At 39.3% G+C, this 23,154-nt stretch overlaps 1 protein-coding gene across 1 annotated transcript in view; it reads right to left on the reverse strand.

Annotated features, from left to right (window-relative positions):
• The window catches only part of chp2 (calcineurin-like EF-hand protein 2), a 55,133-nt gene extending 47,453 nt beyond the window's left edge, over positions 1-7,680 (reverse strand). The window contains exon 1 of the mRNA XM_059332023.1: positions 7,609-7,680. The gene's annotated coding sequence lies outside the window, so the exon portion shown is untranslated. The remainder of the gene's footprint in view (positions 1-7,608) is intronic.
• Between the last annotated feature and the right edge of the window lie 15,474 nt (positions 7,681-23,154).

A 23,154-nucleotide genomic window follows, 5' to 3' on the forward strand; every position in this document is an offset into this window, starting at 1 on the left:
CGTACATCAGATATGGGCTTTTGTTCTGGTAAAGATTAGAAGGAATTACTGATGAATTTGACGTAATAACAGATGTTGGCGATGATGATAATTTGTTAAAATGAGCTGCTGTGACCTCTAGGATAATCACAGCCTCATGAAACTTTACAACCACAAACTAGAGACCCAGAGCATTCAAAAGATGAGACACTAGATTCACAATAAGGGGCTTTCTCAGCAGGCAACACAACACAAGTGCTGAAATACAATTGCACAAAATACACAAAAAGTTCCTGAAAGATCATATAGATATTAGAAGGATTTTTAACCATTTTGTCACCTCTCCAATGGTCAAAAAATGGTTAGATTTCACACTAAATGTACAGGTGCATCTCAATAAATTAGAATATGATGGAAAAGTCCATTTCCAGTAGTTCAAGTCAAACAGCCCCAACCAAGTATTGAGTCATATAGATGGACATACTTTTCAGAGGCCATCATTTCGATATTAAACATACTAAATTAATAAAATTAGTCTTTTGTAATATTCAAATTTTTTGAGACACTGAATTTTAGATCTTCATTAAATGTAAGCCATAATCATTATAATTACAAGAAATTAAATAAATGAAGACATTAAATGTCTCATTCTGAGTGTTATGGATCTATATAATGTGTTATTTCCACTTTTTGAATTGATTTACTGACAAAAAATACACTTTTCTATGATATTCTAATTTATTGAGATGCATCTGTATGCATAAGACATAATTAAACATATGAATGGATTTCACTTTCTTTCACTACAACCAGCAAACAAATCAGATGAAATGTGAATCAGAGTACTTCAGATGTGCACGGATCCATACCAGCAACAAGCCTCTCTTCTCCTCTGGGCTTAAATGATCAATCAACATTTTGGGAAATTAATTTTAGAGTCAGATTGATGCTCCTTCAACAGCCGAAACATCAGTCAGTGAAATAAAGTCTTTTAGTTGAGTCATGTCAGCGTTCTGCCCCTTTATTGAGGATAAAGGACGTATGTCAGAGGTGTGAATCAGCGTGTCGGCCCCACGATACGAATTTATCCTGATACTTGAGTCACATAAGATATTATTGCAATTTTAAGCATTTTGTGATATGGTAATACAATATGTTGTGATTTAACTGTTTAACTGCATTTTGTGTCCGCAAAATTAAATTCAATCAAGAATTGTTTTGTCAAGTCAAACTGAACTGAACTCATATCAAACATGGACGACAACAACTGCAGCATTTATCAAACTTTTACAAACAACAAGCTTCACTGCTGAAAATGTTTCTGAATAAAACAGGAAAAAAGACTAACTTTGCAGCGTTATTTCCACAACTTACCGACATGATATCCTGACGCACAATTTCTACATTTCTTTCTGATAATTTTGTTTGGGTTTTTTTCTGGAAATTTTGAACTTTTATGTTATGTTTTCTACTTTTCTTCTGTTAATTTTTACCTTTTTTTTGTAATTTTGACTTATTTCTGGTAATTCTACTTTTGTTTTGGTAATTTAGACTTCTTTTCTGGTAATTCTACTTTTTTTCTGAAACAGATTAACTGTTATTTTAACAGTAAAACTTTAGATTTAATGTAAATCTATTTGAAAAAAGAAATCATACAAATCCCAAAACTTTAGCGTAACTTTGCAGCATTATTTCGACAACTTCTCGACACGATATCATATGACAACAGGATCTCCAGGATATTCCCAAAAGTGAACCCGCTACGGCCTACAAAACGCCCCCCCCCCCCCCCCGCCCTTGAGTAATAAACGTCATAGAGCTTCTGTGGAATAAACTGATGTGATCTGCTGCACACATGTTGTTTCACTGAATCACAGAAAATTGACCCATTTCTAAATTTCTAAAAGACCCTCACAGTGTTGATGACGTATTTGGTCGACATTGTCCCTAGTGATACCAGAGGGTAAATGGATCCAACGGTTGGTCTGGTTTGTGCAGAAAATCATGACGCGATATATTTGTGCAGCTCTGATGTTTTAGTGATGATAATCTGTCTACATGACACAGTCTGAGATCTGCTGCACACATGTCTTCACTGACTCACAGAACATTGACCCGTTTCTAAACTTTATCACTAAAGTAATCTCATTACTCATCAGACTTCCCAACTGTTTAAATAAGTTCCACCACATCTCCATCTTTGGTTCTGTGTTGATGATGTGAAGTTTAAATGGTGCTGTAACACTCTGGGAGGGAGGGGAGGAGAACGGGTCCAACAAACGTCTATTTATTTCCTCTTTAAACTGTCTTTTAGAGCCTAACCAGGAAGGTTTCTGCCCTAAACGTAGCTCAGTGGTTTTGTAGCCTAAATTCACAGAAACTGCATTTTTTTTCCCGCAGTGAACTGTACAACTGTATGACATGTGACGCTCCACTTTGTACCGTGAGCCGCCAAACGTTTATGGGTGGCTTTCTGAAGTCCATTTCCATCTCAACTATGTCCCAGAAGTTGTTGCAGCAATTATTGGGTTGATATCATTTGCTGCTGACTTAGACAATTTTTATATTTCCATGCATGAGAAAAATTGTGAGTTTTTTGCTTTACACTGCATGTTATCATCACAGTGGCCCTCATTTATCAAATGAGTGCAGATCTGAGCGTATATTTCGTCTTACAACAGGGTTCACGTGTGATTCATCAAACGATCGTATCTCTCCAATCACAGCGTAAGAATGATCGGCTGTTGATAAATGTGGTGGCTCGGAACAAGCGTAATTTAAATGTCACGCCCTAATATATACCTGATTCAGAAGGCTCGCCTCGAGAGTTTACGACACCTTTAACAGCAGGACTAACCCAAACAACAGGAGCGATATAGACATTTTACAGAAATAGGCAGCTACGGAGGTTTATGAAATAAAAGTACTTAAAGTTATAAACTCAAACAAGTTCGGTGAATATTTTACATTTGGAGCACAGACTTAAAAGTTTTCACAGCTTTTTGGCTGAAGGAGGTAAACAATGTTTTAAAGTAAGTTTTAATTGCAAAAGAAGAGGATTTCTCAGAGGCAGAAAGTGAAACGCTGACATCCAACAGCTGCAACACAACAAACTGGTTTTGTTTGGCAGCATACAAAGTGAAAAGGAAGGAAATCAGTGGTGCTGTCAGCAGAGTAGCAGTGGAGCATTCAACTCCCGGCGAGGTTGGAATAGCCTATTTCATTTATACATTGTGATATATAAAGCCTAATAGCATACAAAATAAGCAAATATTATTATTATTATGATGATGGAAAGATATTATTCACTTATTTACACTTCGTTGCCTGATAATTCTGTCCCAGTCAGAGGAGCATGTGGCAGCGCTGATTGGAAATGTTTCTATCCGGGCTGAACCGCTGGTGAAGGAGACGGTGACGCTCCGCTGTCCAACCGGATACGTCAAATATTTAATAGCAGAAGACAACAACATTTAATAGCCTCGGCTAGTATTCTTGTTAAAGAATTTCACGGTCACCTTGTGTATTTATTTAAAATGATGTTTTAATGATAAATTATGTAGTCTAAACATGCTTTGCTTTGTCACCGTTAAACAACAAAACACGACAGAGTTTTATCAGCTCCAGGCATCGATACAATAGTCTAAGATCACTTCTCAGACTCAGACGTGTGGACTTTACGCTGACTCCAATTTGCGTACACGAGCTGAGAGCAGACGTGAGATCTGATCGTACCCTCCGCTCACGTCCAAATTGATAAATGCAGAGGCTTGTAATAATGATCGTGCGCCCACTTTACGCTCACTTTCTGTCGTATGCTCGTTTGATAAATGAGGGCCAGTGTGTGTAAAGAGGAGACTCCTGGGTTCACAGAGGCCACATTTACATTCAGATATCTGCAGGTTATCTTTGAAAATCAGAATGTCATCCTTTGAAAAAAAACAAATTTGACCAGATATCATGACATGGTTGGTACCAATGCATTCCTCAGATCTTGTAGTTTTACAATGAGATCTAGGAGTTTCTTTCGATACCTTAAAATTGAGCCGGCTACAAAACAGAAAACAACTCCAACAGCAGAGGGTTAAATGGTAGCTGACGAAAACACAACAAACAGGATATGAAAGCTGAAAAGAATAAAGGAGTGCCAAAATAAACTTCTCTTTTCAGTTCAGGTGAAACACTCGGATTGAGTAATACCTGCAGAACACACACACACACACACACACACACACACACACACTGCCCTTTCAGGCCCTGGCCCTCTTCCCATCACCCACTCAAAGCGTGACTCGTTTCTGTGGAAGGCTGCAGACTTGGACATGCTCTTATTCTGAAGTAAAAACCCACACAGTAACAAAGAAAAACGTCAATCACAGAAACAAACTTTTATGTGATCCAGTGATTTAAGTGTCAGGTTTCTGTGGTTTGGCCCACAAACCGCAGCGGCGTGCTGCTGTACCAACACTTCCTGTTAACACGATGCGGTTTGCATATGTGAAACCTCCGTTTACGGTCAGAGCTCCACACAGAGCGGTTACGGCACGAGGACAAGGTCTGAGAGGGAAACACCTTCTGTTGGTTCACCATCACATAAACAGAGCAAACAGCACAAACACTTTATCTCTGATCATGAAACTATTCTCACCGACACTTATCCACATCTATATGGGAAGTTGTTCCATTGAGTTCAAAGGAATAACCAACTTCATTATTGTTTTAAAAAAAAATCCACCATTTATTGTAGAAAGAAACTGTGAAAGTTAAAATTTTGATGATAAAACATGTTTTTAGACGGTCCATGAATGGATCATCAGTTACCAACGTTTCTGTGACGAAAACTTGTATTAAAAGTTTGATATTTGTGTCAGAATCTCTTTATTCTACATTTGTCATTGAAAATAAAGCGTTTGCACTAACCAGATCCTGTTAAAAACATTAAATTCTTCTCCTCAGAGACACTGTGAAGACATGATTGATTCTGCTGAGACCAACAGTCACATGACAAATATCCACTGAAAATCTGTTTACACAGAGCAGAGAGGAGAGGGCAGGAGAGGCTGTTTACACAGAGCAGAGAGGAGAGGACAGGAGAGGCTGTTTACACAGAGCATTGTTGTTTACTTATATAAAAACATATTAAAATATAACATATTAGACACTATCAGGGATAAAATGATAAAGTCCTGAACTTATTTTCATCATTGTCCCTGTTTACAGTCAACCAGCTTTAAAATATATTATTATTATTCAGAAATTATTATTTTTCAGAAAGCAGAGAAGGTAAAGAGTAAGACGAGGTAACTTCAGGATTTGTTTTGTTGCTGCACAACGATTTCAGATAAAAATAAAAGACAACTTATACCTGTGTTAATGTTGCATTAATTCTCCTATGAGATGCTTTTATCTTGAAAAGCAATCAACAGTACTGTGAGTTTAACAAAATAAAAGCAAGCATGTTCACTGTGATGGACCAACCAAGCCTCTGAGAGTTAATTTTTAGAAATTAAAGGTCTAGTAAGTTCCTCAGCAGGAATCTGAGCAGGATTTGAATAAAAAAATGTGTGTGAAGCTGCAGGACGATAAGCTGAAACTCTCTGAAACACTCTGCAGCTGCTCATCACTTCCTGTCTGTCAGGAATGTGCAGCTTTCAAATACAAATCTAAAAACCGAAGAGCACTTAGAAAATAAACTCATTTAGAAACTGAACGTGAAGAAATCCTCCTCAGATTCTTCACCACACTGTAAAAAGTTAAATAAAATCCAGACAGTTACTGGATTACTTTACAGGCTTTTACTTGTTTTTTCAACACTAACGTGCAACTGTCATAAAAAAAAAAAGATAAATTACTTTGATTATTATATAAATATTAACCATACAATGGAAGTAGTTGCTGGATAAAGACTTAAATTACAGTGAACTTTCTGCTTTTTTAATACAGTAAATTTCAATTGAATGCGAAAAATACTGTAAAAAGTCTGATAGCTTTAGTTATTCTATAGATGTATATTTTTATTACATATTTTTACTGTATATTATGTTTTTAGTCAGTCTCCAACGAATTGAAAAATTGCAAAAAAATGCAGATTGCATTTGTCTGCAACTCTCACTTCTGTTAATGTACCTTTCTTTAGCTGCCTTTTATGTACATTGTTCATTTAAATGCCTTGTACAACTAAAGGTACATTTGTTTGGACAAATTAGAATTTAATTTAAGAGCTGATATCTAGACGTGCCCCATTTTTTTCATAATGATTTTATCAAGAAAACCATGGAAAAACCACCTGAATCTCTCAAGATCCCGCCAAAGAAGCTTCTTAAGAAGCTCTTAGTGGGAGCTGTCCACCGCCGTGGTGCTGAAATATAAATCAATCGATGCCAGGCAAATCGATCACCCACCACTTTATCAGCGCTTAAGTCACCCCACACACCTGTGCAATAAGGCTACGTGTATGTGTGTGTGTGTGTGTGTGTGTGTGATCACAGCTAACAGGTGTATCCGAGTAGTAATCAAGCCATTAACGCGTATATACCCCACTGGCGGACCTCGTCCCGCGTGGTGGGCGTCCTGATGTGTCTCCGGGCATGGCGCAGGAGGATCGGTGTCACGGCTGCCACACTCCGTGAAACCGGTGCCTTGCTGAGGCCGGTGCCGTCCCCCACCACCTCCAGGAAGCTCCCCACTGCGTAAAAACGCAGCGCGGCCAGGAGTTGCACCTCCGGGCTGAGGGCAAAATTGGGGTTGCCCTCTGGATGTGTGGTGACACGAGCGTGACGAGGCGGTGGATCTCCTCACGAGGAAGCCGGTACTTGGACTGGACAGCCCGGTCCGACAGCACGTCGAGTGGGGAGAAGTGCTGACGCACATAAGCGTTTATATAAACCGTCTGGCTTCGCGCACGGCGACGCTGTTGGTTCGCAGCGAGAATATGCTGTATTGCAGCCATGGTGTCTCACACGCGTGGACTTCGGCAACGCCTTTATATAGACTTGCAGGTGGAGACCCTCTTGATGAGGTTCCAGCTGAGTTCAATTACACCTGTCAGTTTCCCTCATATCTGTGAAATACCACAGGGTTGTTGATGTTTTTATAGCTACTGTAAACTCATATGCAGATGCCGGATGTGTGTGAAAACGTAAAGAGTGATAGTAATGATGATTTATTTTATTTATGTAGCTACAGGAACACATGGGCAATTCTTTATTTTTATATCGTTATTTTTCTTCTTATGCTATTATTTTTCTTGCGTCAGTGTTCTGCAGCTATGAGCGCACATTCATCATTACGCAGGGTTTTAGTATTCCTTTGTGTCCGATATAACTTTCCCTGATGCGGCTGCACTGAGCGTTTGGTCGCTAAGAAGGCTGTTAAGAGTGGGTCAGGGCGATCTTACACTTCCTTCTTAGTGAAAGATCTTCTTAAGCTAAGAACGACTCTGGGAAACACTTCCTTCTTTCACAGCGCTCTTAAGAGCGTCCCTAAGACGCTCTTAGCGCTTAAGAGCTTCTTAAGCGCTAAGAGCGAATCTGGGAAACGCGGCCAATGTGTGTTAAGTGTTTGATGAGCTGACTCGTGATTCATCATTAACCTGCAGCTCCATCCATTCCTTCGTTCATTCACTCGTACCTTTTTCTGCTGCAGGAAGTTCCCAACATGACAAAATATTCCTTCAGTGTTTCAAAAACTCCTAAAAACAAACAAACAAACAACAAACAGGCTGCAGCGAGGTAGCTGACCTCTAACACACACTCACCTGACCGCAGGCAGCCAATCAGCTTCCAGACCTGATGCTGCATTCAAATGCAGGTAGAAGCTGGGAAACCCCGTCTCTCTGAGGGGAAGAGAAGAAAACTGAGAAAACTGTTTCAGGTTTGGACTTTTTCCGAAACTTCCTGTACACACGCACACGCACGCACACACACACACACACACACACACACACACACATAACAATACTCAATCACAAAAATTTATAATTTAAACAAGTGTAATCATAAACATCAGACAAAAAGAGAAGAACATATGAAATATAAGTACAGTCATAATTTCTCCTGAGCTGTTGTCAAATTCATCTGTGAGAAATTACATCTAAATATTACAGCCTGACAGATATATCTGCTGACAGATATTTTCGGCCGATATTAACCTATTGAAAAAATAGATATGTGCCGTTATAAATACTTAATTACACAATATTTAATGCAGAAAATGTAGCTTGGTGCAATTTTTTTGTTTTTAAATAGTCAGAAACTGACTGAAACTGAACAGTAATGACATTTATTTAGCTAGTTATTTTATTCTTATTTATTGTAATTTTTCTCAGTTATTTATAGAATTGCCTCATAATGTAACAAATTGTTTGTATAATGTATAATCATTTTAGATATTGTTTAATATAGTTTTATGTGTGAGAAAGTATCTCTCTTGGTACATTTACAGAGAGGTGAAAAGTTGGTACACAATCCACATAAAAAAGGTTTGTTAATTTTAATTAATTTTATAAATTTTCTTACATGAGTATTGGTATCTGTCTCAGAAAACCCATATCGACCAGTCTCTAATAAGTACCTCTAATTTATTTTAGCAAATTGAAGATGAATATCCATATTTGCTGTCTGCATCAAGAGGCCATTTACCTTTTCTACAACTGCACGTATAGAAAACATCTCAGAAATGTACATGTATACATGCAATTAATGTCAGTTTTCATATTTAGTCCTCAGATGCACATTATTATTAATCAGATTTATTGTTTTTTTTTTTATTATAGAGGCAGGGAATCAGCTCCTCTGAGGGAGTTTTTCTGGTTTTATGAGACAAGTCCAACAACTCGTACAAACAGTCACTTCTCTCCATTGAAACCACACACACACACACACACACACACACACACACAAACACTCACAGAAAAACCACAAAAGAGGAAATCACTGTACACACTGATTCATCACACACTTAACTCGCACACACCAACAAGAGGAACTTCAACACACACACACACACACACACACACACAAACACACACACACACACACACACACACACACACACAGGTCCTGGGAAAAGCCCCTGATTGGTGGCAGCAGATCTTTATCATCTCGACTCAACAACACTCTCTTCCTCTTCCTCTTTTCTCACAGAGCCGTGGTCATTATGCTCGCCACTCGCTGTCACTCAGGTTTTGACCACAGACTGTTTCAGGTTATTGACTCGTTCTGTGATTAATTGATCTCCGTTTGATTAACGAGCAGCTATGAGCCTCAACAACACTCCAGAAGTCTCTCAGTGAGCCGAGATGAAAGTCTCTGTTTTTCTGAACGAAGCTGCTGAGAGAAACTTTAACTGAACATTACATCATCATGACATCATCATGACATCATGCACTCCTTACCTCCACAGTGATTGGTTGACAGGTTCCTGTTTGTCATGAAGAGAAAACCAGGAAACTTTCCCTCCTAACTTCCTGATGTTGACTTTCATTGATTCTTATAAAGTGCAGGTGGAATTTACTTTTCTCGATTTAATTATTAATAAATTTAGTTTTGTTTGATCTCCATTTGTTACTATTTCTGGAAGAACTTTCTCTTAAAGGGCAACTGCACCATTTTTTCCGCCCCATGTGTTGTATTTTATTAATTCGCTGAAACCAATAAAATATTTATTTACGTGAATTGTTATTACGGTTTGTGCTAATAAATAACTTTTCTAAATAATGTACGATAAAAACAGTGTTTTTCTTGTTTTGTTTTTCTTGAATGCCATTAAAACATTAAATTATTTTTATTACAAATATTAACTGTAAAATTGAATATAATGGGACTTTATAGATTGTTTTACAGAATAATTCAGTTTCTTAATGGTGTTGAATGTTAAATTACATCATATTGCTGCATGTAAAATTAAAGCAACTTTCTGTTTTCTTATAAAAAAACCTTCAGTTATTTCAGATGTATATTTTCTAATACAGATATTTACTGTATATTATAGACATTTTTAAAGAAATGTTGTTAAAAATAACTCACGGTTATTTACTGTTATTTGTCGGTAAGTATTTGGCAACTTTTGCTGCTTTTTACTGGTTTGTTTTAAATATTTTTTATTTATTTTTTGACAGTGTAGGTCATTCTGTGTGGATAATAACTAAAAGTTACAACCCGATATCAAATGATATGCAGGCAAAAATGTAAATGCATTAAGTGAATTTATAAAACGTTTTTAACCATGAGCCCAAAATTTATATTTTATCCATTGTGTTTCTGCAGAATGTCTTTCAAGTTCATTTCTCAGACAGAAAAGTAATTTTTCTTACTTTTCCAAAAGCACATGGATGCATCATCAAATGTCTTCACTGTGAAAGTAAAAAAAACACTTCAGCATGATTTTTTAAATATGATTGTAATAAAGTTTCCCCGTCTCTCTCTCTTATCTTGTCCATCCACACAAACTTCCTCTGATTCTGTCCAGGACACCTTTGCCATATTTCCTAATTCATCGTGAGCGAGTGTCAGCTGAGAGAGTTCAGGTGAGAGGTTATCAGAGGGAGGAGCAGCTTCCTGCTGAGCACATATTCCTGGAAACGCTCAGTTCATGAATTCACAAAAATCATAAAAACAACACTGACTTCTTCTCCTGTCACGTCTCCCTCAATCGACCAGTGGGACATTAACACATGAGGACAACATTATTAAACAGCACAGCCTGCAACTTACTCTCATGAACAGGTTCAGATGAGTTCCTGATATGATAAGATATCTACAAAACAATGGTCGGTAATTAAAGACGTGATGATGGCTGTTTCATGTATGCTGGAAACATTGTGATACAGACTACCTGGTTAAGTTTAAGCTGCCAAACAAACTGTTCAGGGAAGGAACTATAGATGCAATTTGGGATCGGGAGGAACAACAGATCTTGCAGCTGTGCCACAGAGACACAGAGAACTTCAGCAAACTCAGAGATGAACAGAAATAAGGATGAAAATCAGCAGATTTTTCCTTCAATGCGACACAATTTCATCAGATAGCCATGAAATTTAGTGCATTACTTTTTGTAGGAATTACTACGAACTGCTCATGAGAACAGTCTGCAGTCTGTGACCAGCATCATGTGAAATCTGAATCTGTTTCAGACAAACACCTCAATATGCAAATGTTTCATCGATTTCATGTTTCTTTACATGAGTTTAAAAGGCACCACCAGGGACAGAGTGAGACAGGGTGAGACAGAGTGAGACAGGCAGTAGTGTGAAACAGCTGTTTCCTCTGTAGAAGCTGTTCCCAGGACATTCCTCAACAAAAGATAAACAAACAAACAAACATCATAAAACAGATTCTCACCTCACAGCTGATGGATTGGTCCGTCTGATTGGAACTGTTCTGTGTTGAATTCATTTTTTGTGAAAAAGCCCATTAAAAGATTCTCAAATCAAGAAAAATGCTGCAGAACAGAACAGTTCTTTAGCAGCTTCAGCTTCAGGCTGGACTGAATCACTTCTCTTTAAAAAGGTAAATAAACAAATAAATCGAAGTGGAAGAAGTGATTCTTGATCTTCACCAGAGATGTTTCTGTAAATGTGATTTCACAGTTTATGGCCTGAAGTTAATTTTAATCTGTTAAAACCTATTTCTACAGAAAGGTTTTCTTTTGTTTCTTACTTCTGATTAGTTCAGTTTATTATGACAAAAAATATCTTTATTAATATGACGTCTGCCATTATCAGCACAAAGAAAATTTACATTTACATGCTTAAATTTACTCTTTTAAAACTCAGAACAACAAAAGTTTTAGCAAGAAGATTAGAGAAGTGGTTTCATACCCTAAACACAGAATACAACTGCAGCCCTAATAAGAAATTTGTACATCGCTTTGGATTAAAATGTCAGCTAAATGACACTGTGAGAAAATTTAAAGTTAAAATTCAAAAGTTCTCTCTCTCTCTCTCTCTCTCTCTCTCTCTCTCTCTCTCTCTCTCTCTCTGTGTCTCTCTCTGTCTCTCTCTTTCTGTCTGCCTCTCTCTGTCTCTCTCCTCAGTTCCCACAGGTTGTGATTGATTGCAGGGTGTAAATTTCTCTCGTCATCTCCTGCCGGAGTAACAGGGTCCAGTTACAGTCTAAGAGAGAGAGAGAGAGAGAGAGAGAGAGAGAAACTTTTGAATTTTAACTTTAAATTTTCTTACAATGTCATTTAGCTGACGTTTTAATCCAAAGCGATGTACAAATTTCTTATTAGGGCAGCAGTTGTATTCTGTGTTTGGGGTATAAAACCACTTCCCTTATCTTCTGGCTAAAACTTTTGTTGTTCTGAGTTTTAAAAGAGTAAATGGAAATGTAACAACAACAGAATCAGGTTGGTTCTAACAGTTTACAAAGCTTCAGTAGAGGCACAAGAGAAACTCACCTGAAGAGTTCACGAAGAAACAAGAAAGATCCTCATTCTGTGTGTGTGTGTGTGTGTGTGTGTGTGTGTGTGTGTGTGTGTGTGTGTGTGTGTGTTTGGGTCAGACAGGTGTTGGGGTTCTGTTAGACTCATCATCGTCGTGGTAATGTCCTCCGCGTCACGCCAACTCATCCTCCTGGAGAAGTTCCCACGATGGGCGAGGTCAAAGGTTGGCTCCTAGACGGATGTAAAGAGGAGGAGGAGGAGGAGGATGAGAGAGGAGCAGCAGAAGGAGGAGGAGGAGGAGGAGGAGACAGAGAGGAAGAGGAAGAAGAGGAGGAAAGGAGGAAGAGAAAGAGGAGGCGGAGGAGGAGAGAGAGAGACGAAGAGGAAGAAGAGGAGGAAGGGAGGAGGAGGAGGAGAGGAGGAATAACATGTCACTGATGCTGTAGATGTGTTAAAATATGCAAATATTGCATTATAGTATCTATTGCTAACTTGAGGTAAGTTTAGTAAAATATACAGATGGATGTATAAAGTGAATTCAAACAGCAAAATGTATATATTACATATTTTGGATTAATAATATTAATATTTGTCCAACAGTGAGAAAGAATACCAGAATGACCAGAGACTGAACTGTCTAAGAGCTAAACATGAGGTACAGCAGGAACACAGGTTCCACTTAGATCGTGACCCTGGCTTCACACACACACACACACACACACACGCACGCACACACACACACACACACACACACTCCAGAGGATAAACTGTGTTTGTGGCCTCTGCTTCCCGTGCTCTGACCTGCAGAGGGCTGGGTGGGCTGCAGTGAGAGACAGATTTATGCCACTTAAAACGTCGAGGTCCAGCTGAGACACACCAGGGTCAGTGTGTGTGTGTGTGTGTGTGTGTGTGTGTGTGTGTGTGTGTGTGACCACAGTTGGCGTCTGCTCTCAGCAGCAGTTCCTGAGAAGCTGAGAGTTTGTCAGAGCTGCAGAAGTAAAAAGTGACGGAGCTGCAGGAAGAGAGGAAGAGGAAGCAGAGGAGGAAGAGGAATGGAAATGATAGAGGAAGAAATCAGTAGAGAGAAGGAAAATCACAATCACTCAGCTCAGTACAGGACCTTAAGATTTTCCTTTGCTTGATGATGCAAAATATGATCAAATATTGTGGTCAAAATGGGAACCAGACTTCCTTTAGAAAACCTCTCATTTTACTGCAGCAGGGTCTGACAGTCTGATCCGCTCAGTCCTGGTCCTGGTTTTTCCCCAGCCTCACTTCTCTACTGCAGGCCGAGCAGCATGGTGTCAGTCAGTGCGTTTACATGCACAGTGCGTTGTCTTGTCATACATGCTGGAAAAATCATATTCCAATTGCATGATCTGGGTGTCTTAATTGGAGTTGGAGAACTGCAACATTAGTCTGATTAACACGTTTACATGCACTTCAGTTATAGTCGGAATGAGGCAATATTTCGTTTTAAGTATCATGTAAAACTACTGAGTGTTAGCTCCCAGGAAACATGTGAAGCAGTTAGGTGAAGCTCCGAAGATCCAGGTCGAATATCCACAGCCTGTCTGTCCCCTCTGTCCACGTCTCGCTGCTGAAGGCCTCGCTGGACTCTGATCTGAAGGAGGTTTTTTAGGTCAGATAGAGGTATAAACATGAGACTTGATGATGAGCTTCATAACCAGTTAAAAGTTCCTCGTACTAACTATAAGTAAAGCATCTGAATTTACAATAACCCTTTTTATACTGTGTTTCTGCAGAAGTGTCATTATTATGCCTATTGACTCTGTAGTGGCGATTATTGGCGTCCATTCACACTGCAGTCCAGCAGAATGACGTGTGAGGAGACGGTACACTGTAAAAAATGTTGGTGGAAATTAAAGTAAAATGCTGTTTAATTGCATCAGAAATAGGGTGTAGAATTAAAAATTGCATATCACCGTAGCAGACACTTTTATTTACCATAAATCAAGGAATAGTACAAAATAGTGTTGTAGTACTCGAGATTGGTCTTGGTCTCGAGACCAGTCTCAAGAATATTTCTTGGTAAGTTCTTGGTCTTGTCTCGGTCTCGGACTGGGCGGACTCGGGTTCTTTTAATGAGACCAGTTAAGACCACTGCTGATAGGCTTTTTGTCCATGCCTTACTGATAAGAGTGATAAAAAGGACCCTCTCAAAAACAGCTAATAACTTCAATCAATTACCATAAACATAACGGGACTATCATTTTTATGGTGAAGTTCTGGCAACTACAGCTGCTGGTATTTTACTATAAATTAAACCGATTTTTTTTTTTACAGTGTAGTGACTGTAACAGAGCAGCAGCAGCGTGTGGACAGTAAGTGACAGCAGCAGCAACGTGCATTCAGAACGCTGACAGTAAAGCCAAGTTGTTCTGCAGTTTACTGAACATGATTCTGATATGTGATGATTTACTGAACTGCTTTTGTGGCGTGTATCAGGAATGGACAGGAATCTGAATATAGGGATCTGATAAAAGCCTTCAGTGACTGGAGTCACAAGAACTATCTCCTACTGAACACCTCAAAGACGAAGGAAATGATCATAGATTTCAGCAGGTTCAAGCCCCCCTTCAGCCACTGAATACCTGTGGGGTGGACATGGAGGTGGTGCCAAGTTCTAAGTATCTACAGTAGGTGTATACCTGGATAATAAGTTGGACTGGTCCCTAAACACAGACGCACTCTACAAAAAGGAAGCTTAAGGAAGCTCAGATCTCTTGACATCTGTAGTAAGATGCTGCAGATGTTTTATCAGTCTGTGGTGGTAGTGTGTTGTTTTATGCTGCAGTCTGCTGGGGAGGCAGCATCACACACAGAGATGCAAGGCGGTTGGACAGACTGGTCAAAAGAGCTGGTTCTGTGGTTGGAGCCAGGTTGGACACACTGGAGGAGGTGGTGGGGAGATGACCTGTCAAGATGTTCGAGGCCATCCTGAAATACCCAGATCATCGGCTACACAAAACCTTTATGGACCAAAAAACAGCAGTGGACGGCTCCTCTCTCTCTGTTGCAGGATGGAGAGATACAAAAGACCCTTCGCTCCTACAGCCATCAGGCTGTCTCATTCTGAATTTCCCCTCGGGAATACATTTTGAATTTAATTTTTTATTGAATTTGAATGATTCGATTACTGTCAGATTCAGTGAGAGGCTCGTTTACTCCTTGTCTTATCATTCAAAAATGCACATAACGTATTTTCCATCTTGGTAGCTACAGTTAGGGTTTTAAAGGGCGAGAGTCAGGGTTTTAAATACTACGTTCATCCAGATTCTTCACTTTATCTGGAGCTCAAACTGAAAAAGGAAATTAAAAACTCCAGTAGCTCATCTGTTAACTCGATTTTCAGACCAATAATGTTTGAATGAACTGACTGTCAGACAGACAGGAGTGTGCAGGAGGAGAAGTTCATCACATTCCTCTCTCTCACCTCTCTGACCTGCAACTCTCAGCTCCACTCTGTCTGTTAGCTCTATTTCTGCTGCTCGCTCACTTCCTCTCTGGACGACCTCTGACCTTTCAGGGTCACAGCAGCTGATTCTGTGAGTGTTTGAAGCTCTGGAGCAGCTCCGTCACGACGCAGCCGCCCTGCTGAGCTGCTGATCACAGTCCTCTCTCTGATTCTGCTTCTCTCTCTGTTATCAGGAGGAAATCTGATGTTCAGGTGCTGTTATGTGTTTCCAGTATTTTGTCCAGCATGGGTTCCCACGGAGTGTGCGTGTGTGTGTGTGTGTGTGTGTGTGTGTGTGTGTGTGTGTGTGTGTGTGTGTGTGAGAGAGTATGTGTGTGTCTGAAATGTTCATCATGAGAGAGAAGGTGGAGGACGAGTAGGAAGTTGACAGAAAAGACTTGAATTATGTCCTCGTCTTTATCCTTTATCCTGTTCCTGTTTCCTCCTCACAACTTTCTCACACACACACACACACACACACAGAGTAATGTCATGCAGGATTGAGGGCAGACAGACTGTGTATCCAAAACAAGCTGGGAAAGGGAGAGAGGGGTCAGAGGTCAGGACGGTGATGGAGTGATGACAGGTGTTTGTTCTTCACTCTCTCTTCTTTCATCTCTCTCTCTCTCTCTCTCTCTCTCTCTCTAAGGCTGTTTCACACTAAAGTTAAGACAAGAGAGAACTTTACTGGAAGTTCTTGTGCCAGGTGGCTCCAAAAATACAATAAAATAAGAATAACACAACGCGAGATCATGAGATAAGTCAATAATAAGTATAAATATGAATATAAAGTTTGTGTCAATGGCAGTTTATCAAACCAGGATCCTCTCAATCAGCAGAAGAAAAAAATAATCAGATCCTTTACTTGAATAGAATTACTCAAATTCATTCCATTACTAACAAACATTCTGAGTATTATTAGCAAATTTGACAAATAAAATGACTTGTTATGGAGAATTAGGTAAGATTATTTTATAACCATTCTTCCAAGCAGCACGTTGTTTGTTGGTTTTAAAATCATCACCTCACAACTGACAGATCATCACGTCCTCGTACCTGAACACCACAGTCAGTGTGTTAAACCCGTGGTGAGCAAAGTGAACAGAATCCTTCCCTGAGGAGAGTTTACCTTTAGCTGCCAGAGAATCACCGCAGCTGATCAGTAAACAGAGGCCAAGTCCACACATACTGTTTTTAAAAAACAGTTTTACAGTTTTTACAAAGCATTTTATCAAACTTTCACAAACAACAAGCTTCACTGCTCTCAATTTCTGTCGCACATGGTGCCTATAGATCCTCAGATGTTCTAGTGTTATATAATACCAGGATCTCCAGTATATTCATCAATATGGATACTTGTCCGCCATGGATCGATATAATATTGCCACCCAAAAATCGCAATACTATGCTGTACTGATTTTTTCTCCCCCACCGAGATACGATGGAGAGGCTGAGGATGCAAAACAGAACCTGTGATTTACATGGCGACACGAACAACTGTAAATTAAGTTCGGAAAAATCTTAGTTTTCAGTGTCGTTTATCGTCGTTTGCATGTAGATGGAAGGCTGTGTACATGTGTTCTTGAACTTCATCCAAACTCCCTGAAATATATGATCAAACTATCAGAACTTCACCTAAAGTCTTCAAACAGTCTGAGTCTTCTGTGCATTAGAGCAGCTTCTTCTTTGGTCAGATAACAAAACACTGAGAACATGTGAAGCTGATTCATGATCAGTTTCCAATTATCTCAACAGTGTGTGTGTGTGTGTGTGTGTGTGTGTGTGTGTGTGTGTGTGTATTTAGCACTGTGTCACTGTGGTGTAACCCTCTAATGTGTCCTCCTGTCAGCTTCCTGTTGGCTGATTAAATATGGAAGAATTATCCTATCTTTATTCAAAAGCGTAGATTTTCAGTTTGAGAGCATAATTTGTCTTTCTCATGCTCAGATTTGTTCTCCTCATGCTCACATTTTGCGCTCGCACTCAGATTTCTGCTGCTTTCTTTCAAAACGTATGCGTGCACTTAAAAATCACATGCTTGTGCTCACATTTCTTCTGCTTGGACACAAACATTTCGCTCGCACTCAAATATGTCCTGTGCTCGCTCAAATCTAAAGTCTACGCGCTCAGATCTCAACTCTGCGCTCTCAAAACTTTTGTGCTCGGACTCAGAACACGCACGTCCTCTCAGGTTGAGGTGTCTGCTCAGACTGAACGATGTCCCGCCCTGCGCTTAAACTAGTGTGTTTCACCAGCCAATAGGGAGACAGCTAGATTGTGACCCCGTCTTAGGTGCGTTGCCTCGCCTTTTTGAGCGCTCCGTCGGGGCGGTTATATATATGGTCTGTTTGTAAAACTGCTTCTCTCTTAAAATACACCAAGTGACCATATTAGCCAGCTATTTGAATCGTCCCCTATTTAAGACGCAGCATATTTATGTAGAATTAATCTTAAGTAGTCCTAAAAAGAGTTATCGTAGTTTAGATTATATATATATATATTTTTAATTATTATTTATATATATATATTTATTGTTTTTTATTTTTCACCTGTTCAGTGGTGTCATGATAGTCCAGTGGTGAAGGATGCTACCATCTGTTGCATTTTAAACCATGGGACGCCGGTTCGCATCCCGTCCGCTGCACTCTTGCTGCATGTCTTATTATGATTTACATTTTTAATTGATAAATTAATGTAACATTAATACAATCCGTGTAACCAGCTGCTTCTCTTATTGAAACGTTTAACAAGAGATGATGGGTAAATAGACTTGGCTACGTGATTTAAAAAAGTATAATGAAAAATACGCTATGATGATGATAATGATTTGAGGATAACATTGGTGCGTGTAATGCAGTGTATCACCGTCCTATTTACGCGGTCAAAGCCAGGGGGCGCGTAATTAGGCTAATGTTGGTAATACTTTCACTTTCACAGGAAGAAGACTTTGAGCAGGATTCGGAGCGCGGCAGCGAATGAATGGGAGACGAGATGTATGGCCAAAGACCTCAAGTAAGTTCATTGCTAGGCCTAAATGTTGCTACAACTCAAAACACATCGACCATATACAGTAGTTTCAATAACAGTACCGTAATCATTTTGACACTCGTACTTATCAACATATATAGCGGGCCTTCATTGTAACATGTACAACGAAAGTACAATAATTGGCAATGTATGATCGTACCAGCGGCAGGTCGGCACACATAATGATGCGCGAGCTGAAGGGAATCCCCGCTGACGTCACTTCATTCATAATGAGTTGCTGTCCCTAGTGCCGACAAAGGCCCGCTATATATGTTGATGAGTGTTTTGAGTTGTAGCAACATTTAGCAATGAACTTACTTGAGGTCTTTGGCCATCCATCTGTCTCCCATTCATTCGCTGCCGCGCTCCGAATCCTGCTCAAAGTCTTCTTCTTGTGAAAGTGAAAGTATTACCAACAGCCTAATTACGCGCTCCCTGGCTTTGACCGCGTAAATAGGACGGTGATACACTGCATTACACGCACCAATGTTATCCTCAAATCATTATCATCATCATAGCGTATTTTTCATTATACTTTTTTAAATCACGTAGCCAAGTCTATTTACCCATCATCTCTTGTTAAACGTTTCAATAAGAGAAGCAGCTGGTTACACGGATTGTATTACTGTTACATTAATTTATCAATTAAAAATGTAAATCATAATAAGACATGCAGCAAGAGTGCAGCGGACGGGATGCGAACCGGCGTCCCATGGTTTAAAATGCAACAGATGGTAGCATCCTTCACCACTGGACTATCGTGACACCACTGAACAGGTGAAAAATAAAAAACAATAAATATATATATATAAATAATAATTTAAAAAAAATATATATATAATCTAAACTACGATAACTCTTTTTAGGACTACTTAAGATTAATTCTACATAAATATGCTGCGTCTTAAATAGGTGACGATTCAAATAGCTGGCTAATATGGTCAATTGGTGTATTTTAAGAGAGAAGCAGTTTTACAAACAGACCATATATATAACCGCCCCGACGGAGCGCTCAAAAAGGCGAGGCAACGCACCTAAGACGGGGTCACAATCTAGCTGTCTCCCTATTGGCTGGTGAAACACACTAGTTTAAGCGCAGGGCGGGACATCGTTCAGTCTGAGCAGACACCTCAACCTGAGAGGACGTGCGTGTTCTGAGTCCGAGCACAAAAGTTTTGAGAGCGCAGAGTTGAGATCTGAGCGCGTAGACTTTAGATTTGAGCGAGCACAGGACATATTTAAGTGCGAGCGAAATGTTTGTGTCCAAGCAGAAGAAATGTGAGCACGAGCATGTGATTTTTAAGTGCACGCATACATTTTGAAAGAAAGCAGCAGAAATCTGAGTGCGAGCGCAAAATGTGAGCATGAGGAGAACAAATCTGAGCACGAGAAAGACAAATTATGCTCTCAAACTGAAAATCTACGCTCTTGAATAAAGATAGGATAATTCTTCCATAATTAAAGGGAAGAACAGAAGATCAGCAGCAGAGACATAAAGTTAAACTTTGTTTGTTAAACTTTGAGTGTTTGTGGGACATTAGTTCACATTCACAATGTTCACTCCATTATCTTTTACACTGGAGCATTTTGTTGGAGCAGCTAAGGTGAAAGTTTCACTGTTAACCCTTTGGAGTTTTTAACTATTTTGTCGATATCTGCCAATTAAAACAAAATTACCATGTCATGTTGGTATCTTTCTAGGGTCTTTCTTTCAGCACAGCCTCACCTTTATGACCTGATCATTAATTTTCACTTTGACTTACTGGATCAACATTTACAACCCAAAAAACCCCCCATAAAAATCTGATTTTGAAAATGCTGTTTCAGTGAAGAAATGTAAATTTTGGTTCCAAATCTAACATCACTAATATAAAATAAACTTCATGAAGATCATCAAGAAGGTGCAAAACCAAATGTGCACAATAGCAGAAAACAGTGAGAGTCAGAAATATAACTGGTGAGGAATAAAGTGCAAATGAATCTGTTTTGAAATAACAGATTGTGAATGAACAGTTTGATGTAAATTAACATAAATTCTGATTTTGAAAATGATGGGGTTTTTTTAAACTTTCAAAACAAAATCCTGCTCAGTGAAGAATTGTAAATGTTGGTAACACATCTAACATCTAAGAGGTAAAATGAGGAGAACATCTAGTTAAATATTTTTACCTAAATACATTTGACCTTATCTCTGGTTTTACTCGTTCTATCATCATCAAATACAAACTGACATGGAGTTTGAAGGCAGAATTTTAGAGGGAAGCTGAAACAGGAAGCATGCAGCTGAAGGTTTTACAGTGAGACGTCACAAAGAAGAAATATACTGACACTTTCTTGGACTTTTATACATGACAAAAACATCAAGTAAAAACTTCTCTAGGAACATCATCTACAGATCAGTGACTGTATCAGTTATTCCTCCTACTCACTCACTCAACTTTTACAGCAAGACGTCATCAAAAGATCTGAGGGTTTTCACAAACATAAATGCTGATATTTACTGACTATCGTCTTGAAATGAATATTTAATGGTACATTGTGTTCATTATTCACTTGGTCTTTATGTACAAACAGCAACAATACGTTTCTCTTTCTTCTGTGAAGTTTATGAAGCAGAGGAGGGAATGCTGCGGTTTCCACAGAAACACAATGAAGAAGATAAGATGGCAACACAAATAAAGTACAGCCATCATAAATGAGCTGCAAATGTGTTTTTAATTCGCCGTAAAACAAAGAACAAAGAATCTGTGAGTCTGTGGAGCAGCTATAAGGCCAAAAACTATTGTTGGTTCTTCTGGTTCTCCAGGTCTGGTTCATGGGGGTTTCTGAATCCTGAAAATTAGGAGACCTGACCAGGAGCAACCTGCCCTGACAACACAGGGCACACACACCTCTGCTAGTTCAGGTGACAATTTTTGGAGGTTTTCCTGCCCCGTCCAACTTCTGAGAGACCACGAGGTCGACCCCAGATCTGCTGCAGAGATTATATGTGTCTCATCTGGTCTGGGAGCGCCTCGGGGTCCCCCCAGGAGACGCTGGAACTGTTTCTGTAAAGAGGGAAACCTGGACAAAACATTAATAAAAAACTCTAAACAACATTATAAATATTGTCTGCTGCAGAAGAAGATTTAAGAAGAGACATGTGTTTGACATCTGCGGGACAGGATCAAAGAGGACTCATTGTGACTCACACACCCCACACACACATGCACACAAACAAGAGTGTGACGCAGGACATACACACATGTGCGGCGGCGCCCGTCTTGGCGCCCGTTCAGCAGCAGCAGGCGGCTGTGTGCAGAGCGTGTGACCTTTAACCTTCATTCAGCTTGCTGCGAGGCCGTTCGTTTCATTTTCAACCAGGTGATGCTTAGGTAGCGCGCGCGCTGTGTGTGTGTGCGTGTGCAGAGACAAAGCCGGCCAGGTGAACAGCAGGTGAGCCAGAGTCTGAAGTTCTCTCCACTCGCCTGCTGTCAGTGTGTGTGTGTGTGTGTGTGTGTGTGTGTGTGTGTGTGTGTGTGTGTGTGTGTGGCAGCAGCTCCTCAGTAACCAGGGGTCTGTGTATCAATTAACCAAACAGTAAAACTCTGAATGGAGAGAGGGAAAGTAAAAGAAAACAGAGAGAGAGTCCGAGAGGGATAGGAGAGAAAAAGGAGGGTTAGGGTTAGGTAAGAGCAGAAGAAAACTCTCAGTTCTTTGATCTGACGTGAAGCTCAAACATCTGAGGAAACACCAGAGAAGTAGAGATAAAAAAAAAACCCTCAAATATAGTCATTTAATATAAAGCTCCACTGCTGTCTAAAAGAGCACACACTGTAGTTTATTTTGACTCAATTGCACACCGACCTGCAAACACTACAGCACCAGAGATTCATTTAATATGTTAAATTAAATCAATATAATGGAACATTATTTGTTCCATTATAGATTTGTTTTCAGTTTTCAGCAACTAAATGGACTTGAATGTTAAATTACAGTGAATTCTATGTAAAAAAAAAAAAAAAAAAAAAGTCAGTCAGCAAAAGTTACTAAACACTTACAGTCATATTTAAAAAAAAAACATTTATTTTAACATTTTTACATTTATGTTTCTTCAAATACAGATATTTACTTTATATTACCTTTATTTTTAGACTATCTGTAAAATAACTGACCGTCGTTAACTATTTGAGGGTAAGTGTTTCTCAACTCCTTCTGCTTCAATTTTATGGATAGAAAATGTCAAAATAAATCGTAAAAAAAACAGTAAAAAGTCTGGCAGCAAAAGTTGCAAAAAAACAAAAAAA

Source organism: Centropristis striata, chromosome 4 (genome assembly GCF_030273125.1).
Source record: "Centropristis striata isolate RG_2023a ecotype Rhode Island chromosome 4, C.striata_1.0, whole genome shotgun sequence".
Classification (NCBI taxonomy): Eukaryota; Metazoa; Chordata; class Actinopteri; order Perciformes; family Serranidae; genus Centropristis; species Centropristis striata.